At 41.8% G+C, this 9,534-nt stretch overlaps 1 long non-coding RNA gene across 1 annotated transcript; it reads right to left on the bottom strand.

Moving 5' to 3' along the window:
• Window positions 1–5,322: 5,322 nt before the first annotated feature.
• LOC113617075 (uncharacterized) lies at window positions 5,323–7,718 on the bottom strand. The gene is made up of 3 exons (XR_003431496.1): window positions 7,707–7,718; window positions 5,523–5,524; window positions 5,323–5,487 (listed from the first exon to the last, which is right to left on the bottom strand). It is a non-coding gene; the product is annotated as an uncharacterized LOC113617075 (long non-coding RNA).
• Between the last annotated feature and the right edge of the window lie 1,816 nt (window positions 7,719–9,534).

The following is a 9,534-nucleotide window of genomic DNA, read 5'->3' as shown; positions in this document are numbered from 1 at the left end:
ACTAGAGCCATCTTATGGAAAAAGATGAACGAACCTTTTGGCCAACCCAATACATTTTTTGGGAGTAACTGTATTTACAATGAGAAATAGTCTGTGCTCTGAAAATTCACTTATTTGAATAGCCCCACTCTAGGCCTGCTTTCCCAGTCTTCAGTTTCACCTCACATGTTTACACATACATGTTTGTTGGCATACTTCTGTCAAAACCGAGTAATCTGTGTCAACCATGCTATCCAAACTATAGTGCATTTTACATAATGAGAACACAGCTGGCACAGTGGCTTGATTCCATATACTCTGAACATATGGTTTAAGGAAGGCCAGAGGAGCTCTGATCAGGAAACTTGATTCCAATTAGAAGAGATGTATTAGAGTCCATACTCCTGTGAAGAAAAATATTGTTTTATAAATATAGGCTTCATTAAGCACCTGTCTGCACAATTTACTGAGGTTATTCAAGTTTAAAGTAAGAATAGCAATCAGGGATTATGCTTCAGTTTGAATATCAAAATTTATTTTGACTAAGGTCAGGATTATAAAGTGAAGTGAAATATAAACCTCTTTCATGTACCTCTTACTACTGACAATCTGAAGATTGACTTCAGTGTCCCTTTAGGTTTCTGATTCACTGAGAGGCTAATATTTTTCCTCTTTGTTCAAAGAGACTTTGGGGCAGCATTTGTCCTCTTGCTGGAGATATTCAAACAGTAAAGGTTACATTCCTATTACAAATTATTGTGTACCCCAAGAATGGGCAAGGGGTAGGAGGGATAGGAATGTGCACAGTACCTTGTGGGCTTAAAGCCTTTCTTATCCCCAGCACAGAATCAGATGCCTCCTTGCATTATATCTTTTATTCCAGGCATTATTGGCTGCCTTAGGCTTTGGGTACTTTTTAGGCAAAATTTTCCCTCAGTGTTACAGCCGAGTATTATAGTTCTGTTAGCTGCTTCCAAAGACTTTCCCTTATTAGTCTTGAACTCCCAGCATCCTTAGCAGAAAGCTATTCTGAGGGGCTACTGGCCAATAACTGTGTGACCCCTTTTGAGAAGTAGCAAGCAATAATCTTGGGGGTTGTTTCTTCCCCTCCCTCATCAATTGATTACTTTAGCTTTACCATCTGGAGTTCCTCATGGGCACTACATTGCTGAACATTATTCCTTCAGGCAACGTCTCCTTAGGAAGCATTTTTTGATCTCTTCACCTTGCCTGGTGAAGTTAGATTTTGAAACACAGAATGAGATCCTTGTATTTCTTCCATAGCCCATTAGTTTAAGGTGATTTCTGATATTGGCTGCATTAGTGTAAATTGAATATGGGAGTCAATTGCTCCCTCTGTTCAGTGGCTCCCCTTAGAGATATGAGATCTAGAAATATGTGGTCTTATGCACAGAACTTCGTGGGTGCTCAAGGAACAGCTCTGAGTTTCCTACAGCTTGTGAGAAGCCAACCATATGTTCTAGGGATTTTCCAGATATTCTCTATTTATCCCTCCAGATCTGTCATTCTCACCTAGTTCTGTGGCCTGAGAGGTTAATCATTTTCAACTGCGTGAATGGGTACCCTTGACCTCTGGCTTCTGATTTGGCCAAATAAGTCATTGGTAGGAGATTTGAGAGTGAAAGGAGAGTGAGGCAGGGGCATTTATTCCCACACCTCCCCCTCTACTGCCTTCCTTTACAGCAGCTGCTCTTTCAGTCCTAAAGAGTGTAATGACTTTCCACATTGCCAGCCCTGGCATGGTGCATCATCTCTTCTTGATTTACCTTAACACTATCCAGAGTCTGTAAATAGTCCCTTACGTAAGTGCTCCTCCCTTACCCCTTTTGTTATAATATCTTTCCTTCTGTGACTTTGGCAGATACAAGGGGGTTTGTAATCATATGATTACAGTTGTGAATAACTGTATTTCCAACTAATATATTGAACTGTATTCATAACCGATTCAACCCATATGCGCCTTTACCATGTATGATGCATTCCTAAGATGTTTTCTACACTTTGTGGATGCAACTGATGCTGTTTAATTGTGTCTCATCAACTTTTATTCTACAATTCTATTCTTAGTTTCCCAAAATAAAACATCTCCCTTACCTTACTATGTAGTCTTCCAATTTTGATAGTGTATATCCCTAGATTTGGAATCCAACAGTGTGTGGACACTAATCTTCTACAACGTTGAGCGGATGTAACTCTTCGTTTCCAAGAGAGCTGGGGAAAAACGACTCGAATGTGAGAAGGGTCAGCTAGTTCTCTGATTGATTTTGTAACTGAGCGAAAATTTTAATGTCTCTAGATTTTAATTATCACTTATGTGAAGTAAGGAAGCTGGGCTAAATGAGTGCTTCTTTCCATGAATACAGTTTTATTCCTTTATTAAGCCTCATCTATATGCCAGGCACAAAGAAGACTGGTTTTGGTGTGTTAAAAATCTAGAGCAACTTGATGGAGAATGGTGCTAGGAAGTGTCATTTTTACTCCTAAATTACTTTCCCTGATTCCAGCATTTCCTAACTTGGGATCCATCATCTTTTGGAAAGTCCATGGATGGTCTTTAGGCAGGTTGTATAGTCCCTTGATTGTATGTTAGAAGACTGGGTCCATGCACGTTTTTCTGGGGTGAGTGTCCATATCTAACACTAGATTCATAATGGAAAAATGACCTCCTTTCCAACAAAAAAATTAAGGACCACTGTCCTTTTCCTTTTTCTCACTCGTACTCCTTGAAGGCATGTTAAGGACGTGTGTTAAAGTTCCAGGCTGCCAAAGATATAATTAATATATGACCTTCTGCCTCCATAAATGCATTTATCATTTACCATGAACCATCTTCTTTTCACAGGGTTTCACATTTCTTTAAACTATTCTGATGGATTTTCAGATGAACCTTTGACTTGTAGAAATGAGAAAGAGGCTTTTTGTCTATGTGACTTTCTTTTTAACTATAAACAGCTGGCATATTTAAGGACTCTTTTAGGATAAAGAGAAGAAGCAGATTTCTCTCACAGAGAAAATCAGATTAGGAGTCTTTATTTTAAAATTAAGTATCTAAGTTCTGTTTTTCAGGTGTTTTTCCTTCCCTGAAGCACTAACTTGCCTAATGGAATTCTCATTGAAGTTTCTGTCTCTATCACACTGCTCTATCAAGCCTTTAGTTTTCTTTCATTGATTTTTTTCTCCTGTGTCTCCTTATAAAAGGTGTCAGGTCACATCTATAGGATAGTAAGTGGGGTAACACATCAGTATTTTCATACAGGATCAAATTCGAGAGGAGGCAGAAAATAACTTTGCCTATGGGTGATGTTTGTATTTCCAAAATATCTCCCTCTTTCCTATATATTTCAATCTGGTTTCCATCTCCGTATTTACCCAAAACACTTCAGTTAATTTAACCAATTATTGTGTATCTGTCTCTCTACCTGCCTATCTGTCTGTCTACTTATCTATCTGTCTAATCTATCATCTACCTGTCTATCTCTATTTATCAACACTTATAAAGAATTTTGAGACAGTGTTCTAAGTACTTTATGAGAATTAACTCATACTTTTTTTTTTTTTTTTTTTTTTTTTTTCGGTACACGGGCCTCTCACTGTTGTGGCCTCTCCCGTTGCGGAGCACAGGCTCCGGACGCGCAGGCTCAGCGGCCATGGCTCACGGGCCTAGCCGCTCCACGGCATGTGGGATCTTCCCGGACCGGGGCACGAACCCGCGTACCCTGCATCGGCAGGCAGACTCTCAACCACTGCACCACCAGGGAAGCCCTGATGCAAGTTTCTGACACCAATCTTTCAAGCCACCGATAACCAGGTCTTCAGTTACCTTTTCAGTCTTCCCCATCTTGCAGCAAAGCAAAACAATTTTGCTTTGTCCCCTGCACTTAGCAGAGTTCTAAGCATTTTAGAAAGTTTCCAAGCCACTTTTTTTTTTTGTGCTTCCAAGTGATAATTTAACTAGCATTAACAATTTACTATTAACTAGTATTTTCTTCGCCCATGAGCTCTATATAATTCCCCAGAGCTCTGCCTACTGATCTTTTCTCCAGAGAATTCCCTTCAACCCACATTCCCTACCACTCCCACCCTCTACAACCTACACCTAACCACAACCCTCCCCCCTTCTCCCTTTCTTCACTCCCACCCCTCCCAGCACCTGCGGCAGGCTTTTCCCTCCCCACCACCCCTCACCTCAGGGTCCTCCCATTTGAACACTAAGATTACTCTGAGTTATTTGTAGTGAGGTGGATGGACCTAGAGTCTGTCATACAGAGTGAAGTAAGTCAGAAAGAGAAAGACAGATACCGTATGCTAACACATATATATGGAATCTAAGAAAAAAAAAGGGTCATGAAGAACCTAGGGGCAAGATGGGAATAAAGACGCAGACATAGAGAATGGACTTGAGGACGCAGGGATGGAGAAGGGTAAGCTGTGACAAAGTGAGAGAGTGGCATGGACATACATACACTACCAAACGTAAAATGCATAGCTAGTGGGAAGCAGCCGCATAGCACAGGGAGATCAGCTCGGTGGTTTGTGACCGCCTAGAGGGGTGGGATAGGGAGGGTGGGAGGGAGGGAGACACAAGAGGGAAGAGATATGGGAACATATGTATATGTATAACTGATTCACTTTCTCATAAAGCTGAAACTAACACACCATTGTAAAGCAATAATACTCCAATAAAGATGTTAAGCAAAAAACAAAAAACAAACAAAAAAAAGATTACTCTGAAATCTGATCAAGTAAAATTGAAGTTAAAAAACACATAGAGCAAGATGAATCAAAGATCACTATCGGCATCCTGACCACTCCCTTCTTAGTAGGAATGCCCAAACTAGACCTGCCATTTCTATCACAATTTGGGCATGACCAACTCGTACCTCCAGCACAGTACAATGACCCCCCTCAATTTGCCAGTTGGCTTATTTAAGTATTTGCCTAAGGCATTTCAATCTTGAACACTTTCCCAACACACAGATTATATCATCACACTAAGAATTCCTCCGACCAATGCACAGGAAGGCGGGCGGGTAGGTGAGAGGGTCACGGGGATCCATCTGCAAGCTCCTCCGTCTACAAGGCAGCACTCTGTGTTGTGGCATCGCGTTAAAATGTTCTACAGCTTACGAGTCCTCGGGAAGCAAGGTTCGTAGCACAGAACTAGTACAACAGGAGACTGAATTTAGAAGATGCAGCATCTGAAAGCCTCCACCCCAGAACAGGAGAGGTGCCTGCTGGCATTCACGTGCCCAGAGATCACTTCTCCTGGATTACACACATCTGCTGAAGCAACACATCTGCTGAAGGCCCCGAATGCTTTGGACTTTTAAAGATTGCCCCCTCATAAGCTCATCTGAAAACCTTAACAGATGGTCTCCTGAATGAATACAGGGCTTCCTGAGCAAGGCCTGGAAACAGGACATTGGAGAACTCCTCCTCCTAAGCCTCTGGAAATTCAATCTGTAGACACCAATTTAGGCGGGCTCTCTCCTCCTCCAGGGTCTCCCCTCCGGCACTGCTACGACTCACACTGGCCAGGGGCTCCATTTCTCCTGGTGCCACCAGCTTGCCATGATGAACACTATAGTAACAAACCACGGTCTACGAAGTATTTTTGTAGCTTTCAGCTGGTACCATCGCTGTGGGCCCACCCAAGGGTGCCCCTTCAATCCCCACCCTCTCCACCGGCAAGTAAGACCAACCCGCCCACCCAGAGTCTCCGCTGGGGACGCCTCTCCTCCTTCGGGATTACCGACGATACCGACTCCGGCAGGGACTCCAGCAACTTTCCCGGCTTACCAGATTACCAGAAGCAATGTTTTAAGTGAAGGGGTAACCTTGAGAGAGTTAGAGGGAGGAGGAGGGGCAGAGTGAGGTCACAGAAGAGGTAAGCATGGGACCTAGAGGAAAAGTCCAAAGGGGTGCACTGCCACCTGGAAAATAAAGTGGGCGTCAATTTTGTCTGCCTACAGCTCCCGCCTGTCAGATACACCAGGCGCCATACCAGTAACCGCTCAGGGTGGCACCTGACCTCCATCACTCCCTAGACCACCCTCACACCCAGATCTGGGTTCCACCCAGCTGGGCCTGGCTGGACCCTGTCCCAGGCAGAGCCAGAATTACATACCGCTCTGGGCCAGAACTGTCAGCCCCACAAAGCTAAGTTCAGTATCCACAACACCAGGCCTCATCCCCAGGCGGGTTCACAACCCTCTGTCTGGAAAAAAAGGGGGCTGCTGGTATTGACAAGTTCAGGTTCTGCCCTCCCTGCCCATCTGCGTCCCTGTACGCCACTGCCTTCCTTCCTGCTCATTTTCAGGCTGTCGACTGCCCAAGTGTGTCTCCAGCAAGGGCCGCGAGACCATCAGCCTCCTCCTCCTGTCTCTCTGCCTTCCTCCTTCCATACAAACCAGGGCACTGGGGGCCGCTCAGCCTACACGGGAGCGGCGCCCTCCTAGAGGTCAGGCTCCCCTTCTCCAGCAGGCAGCTGCGACAGCCAGGCCTGGGGTGTTGTCCGACGCCCGGGTTACTGCGGGTTACTGTGGGCACTTCCGACGCACCTCTTCCCAGCACAGTTCCCCCAACATCTAGTCTCCCCTTCAACCTTCCTTCTCCTGGCACCCCCCACCCCCCGAGTCCCATCTAACTCTGCCATCTCCCCCACCTGTCCCCTAAGACCCTAAACTGGCCACCTCCTCCCCCAATACTAAGCCCAGGCCCCCTGCCCTCCCTGTCGCTAACTCCTCAACTCATACTTTTTAAGTTACCTTATTTTATCCTCAAAACCTGTGATTCTCAAACTTTGTGTCTCAAAATCACTTTTTACTCTTAAAATTATTAAAGATTTGAGTATTGCTTATTTAGGCTTAATATGTTGACATTTTTCATATTCTAAAATAAAATTGAGACAACCTGAAATATTTATTTAGTAATTAGTTTAACAACAATAATAAAGCCATTGTAAAGTAACATAACTAACTTTTAATGAAAATAAAAATATTTTCCAGCACAAAAGCAATATAGTGAAAAAAGTGGCATTCTTTTATATTTTTCAAATCTTTTTAATAACTGATTTAATAAAAGGCAGCTAGACTCTCATATCTTCTTTTGCATTCAATCTGTTGTGATATGATGTTTAGGAATCATATGAAGAAATTCCAGCCTCACTGAGATATCTAGTTGGAAAAGGGAGGACTATTTTAATAACCTAAAGGTTATTTCAGTTTTGGATTCAAAATCATGTCAATAAATTTTTCATAGTCTGCTACATTTGAACACTGGAGTATTTTGAACATCAAATGGTTATTTTTACCTATGTAGAATTTTGGAACATTATGCATTAGGCATTTGGAAAATGTTGGTTCACTGAGATACATAGGTCTTGGCAATATTTACATATTTCATTATATAATATGACTTGGCAATATTTACACATTTCATTATATAATATGAAAGATAAAAATATATTGAAATTAATATTTTTACTGGTTCATCGATAACATTCTTATAGGAAATTGACTTTTTTCTTTTACCTGCAAGTGAACTGTGGAGAAGAATACAATGGTAATAATACATTTTAGTGCTACCTCCTTGGCTTTTGCAAGTCAACTCAGTCAAAAAGGCAAATAACGTCTTAACACTATTATGAAAGTAGTTTTGATCTCACAAATCTCCTCAAAGTGCCTCTGGAAACCCCACGTGTCCACAGAGCACACTTCGATAAGCACTGTTCAAAACAGCCTGTATTACAAATGAGAAAACTGAGGCAAAGAGTTTAGGTGGCTTCCTCTAGTATACCTAGCTAGTAAATGAAGGAGGTGGGATTCTAACTGGGGTAATCTGCTACCAAATCCATGCCCTTAAACTCCATTTTGATAAATCAAATAACATTTTTTTCAGTTCTCACCTTATTTTATCGGTGTGATTTGTCATCACTGTTGTTTCCTCTCTCAACTGCTTTCTTACCTCTGCTTCCATAACATCATCCTCTCCTAGTTTTCCTATACCACTTAGACAGCTCTTTTTCAGCCTTCTTTGCAGTTTCATTCTCCTGTAACCATCCATCCTCAAGCTGAAGTACCTTAAGGTTTTGTCTTTCCTCTCCTATCTTCCTCAGTTTAAACTCCCTCTAGGCAATATCCATGTGCATGCCTTCATTACCATTGATATGCAAATGACTCAGAGATCTATATCTCCAACTCTGATTTCTCTTCTGTGAAACACTTTTATTTTTAACTCATTTTACATGATTTCTTCCTTCAAACATATTCTGAACTCTATAGGACCATAAGTAGAACTAGGTACCCTCTTCCCACCCATGACTTCAGCCTAAAGAGGCTTCTTTTCTATATCCTATTTAATGAATGTTATTACCATCTATCCATATCTTATGTGGTGACTGTAGTAGTCCCCCTCTTACCCATTCTGCACAGTGGGGGCAAAGTATCATGCAAGTTCAGATCTGTTTCCTTGCTGCTAAAAATTTCAGGGCCTCTTCATTGCCTTTATGGTAAAGCCTAATACTTTAGGATCCCCTATGAATAGGATGACTATAAGTCTCCAGTCACTCGGTAACTGGTAACCCAACTATTCCTAATGTTATTAGTAGAAACCCTTTTCACTTTGAAAAGTGCCTTGGCTTGCATGACGAATCTACATGGCCACCCTGTCTGTGGATGTCCTGCATGATTGGATCTCTGGTCTCATCATGTACAAAGCTCTTTCTTACTCTGGACTTCAACATAAACGGCTTTCTTCAAGTCCATGAGCTACAAGCATTTTAATCCACTTACCTCCTATTATTTCTTCAGATTTCATCTCAGTCTTCACATTTTAGTGTAGGCTTTCAGATTCTACCTGATTCAGTCCCATAGCACCATAAACATTCTCTTTTGTAGCTCTTGTTTCACTTGTAGTGAATAGTTTTGTGATAAATTTCCATATCCCATTTTAGACTGTAAGCTCTGTGGCGGCAACCAGCATGGCCTTTTAGCTCACTGTTGTGTCCTCAGTATTTTTCAGTATTTGGACAAAGTGAGCATCCAATATAATTTTTTGAAGAAACAAACAATACCTGAGATACTAATTCACATTTTTAACTAACATCTGTGAAAAAAATTAATATTTAACTATTTTTGAACACTCTTTAAAATGCAAATATGAATAGCTTTAAACATTGTTAAGATCGCCTTTTTCTGAGTTAGTTTATCAGAGAACTTTTCCTTTTTTATAGGAAGAATTGAGGAAATGAAACTTGAATGGGAGCAAGGAAAAGATCACTCAAGAATAGGGGAGTGGCAGGAGTTAAGAGTGTGCATATGAATGTGCGTGTGTTTGTGTGTGTGTGTAGTTTGTCGGTGGGAGGAGAGCTGTTGAGAGCTGTTAGGAGGAGATTATTTTTCTCTCTTTAACTGCTGCTTTGCAACCCTGTGGGGCAAAGCCTCAAGTGAGATGTAGATACCCCTGCAATTTTACAGTTTAACCACTGGAGTAAAATATTTTGATATAGGCAAGCCAATGGACCTTTCTGTGTTT

Source organism: Aethalodelphis obliquidens, unplaced genomic scaffold, assembly GCF_003676395.1.
Source record: "Aethalodelphis obliquidens isolate GAN/ISIS:26980383/991018 unplaced genomic scaffold, ASM367639v1 scaffold4, whole genome shotgun sequence".
Taxonomy (NCBI): Eukaryota; Metazoa; Chordata; class Mammalia; order Artiodactyla; family Delphinidae; genus Aethalodelphis; species Aethalodelphis obliquidens.
This window is presented reverse-complemented; position numbering and strand designations above follow the sequence as displayed.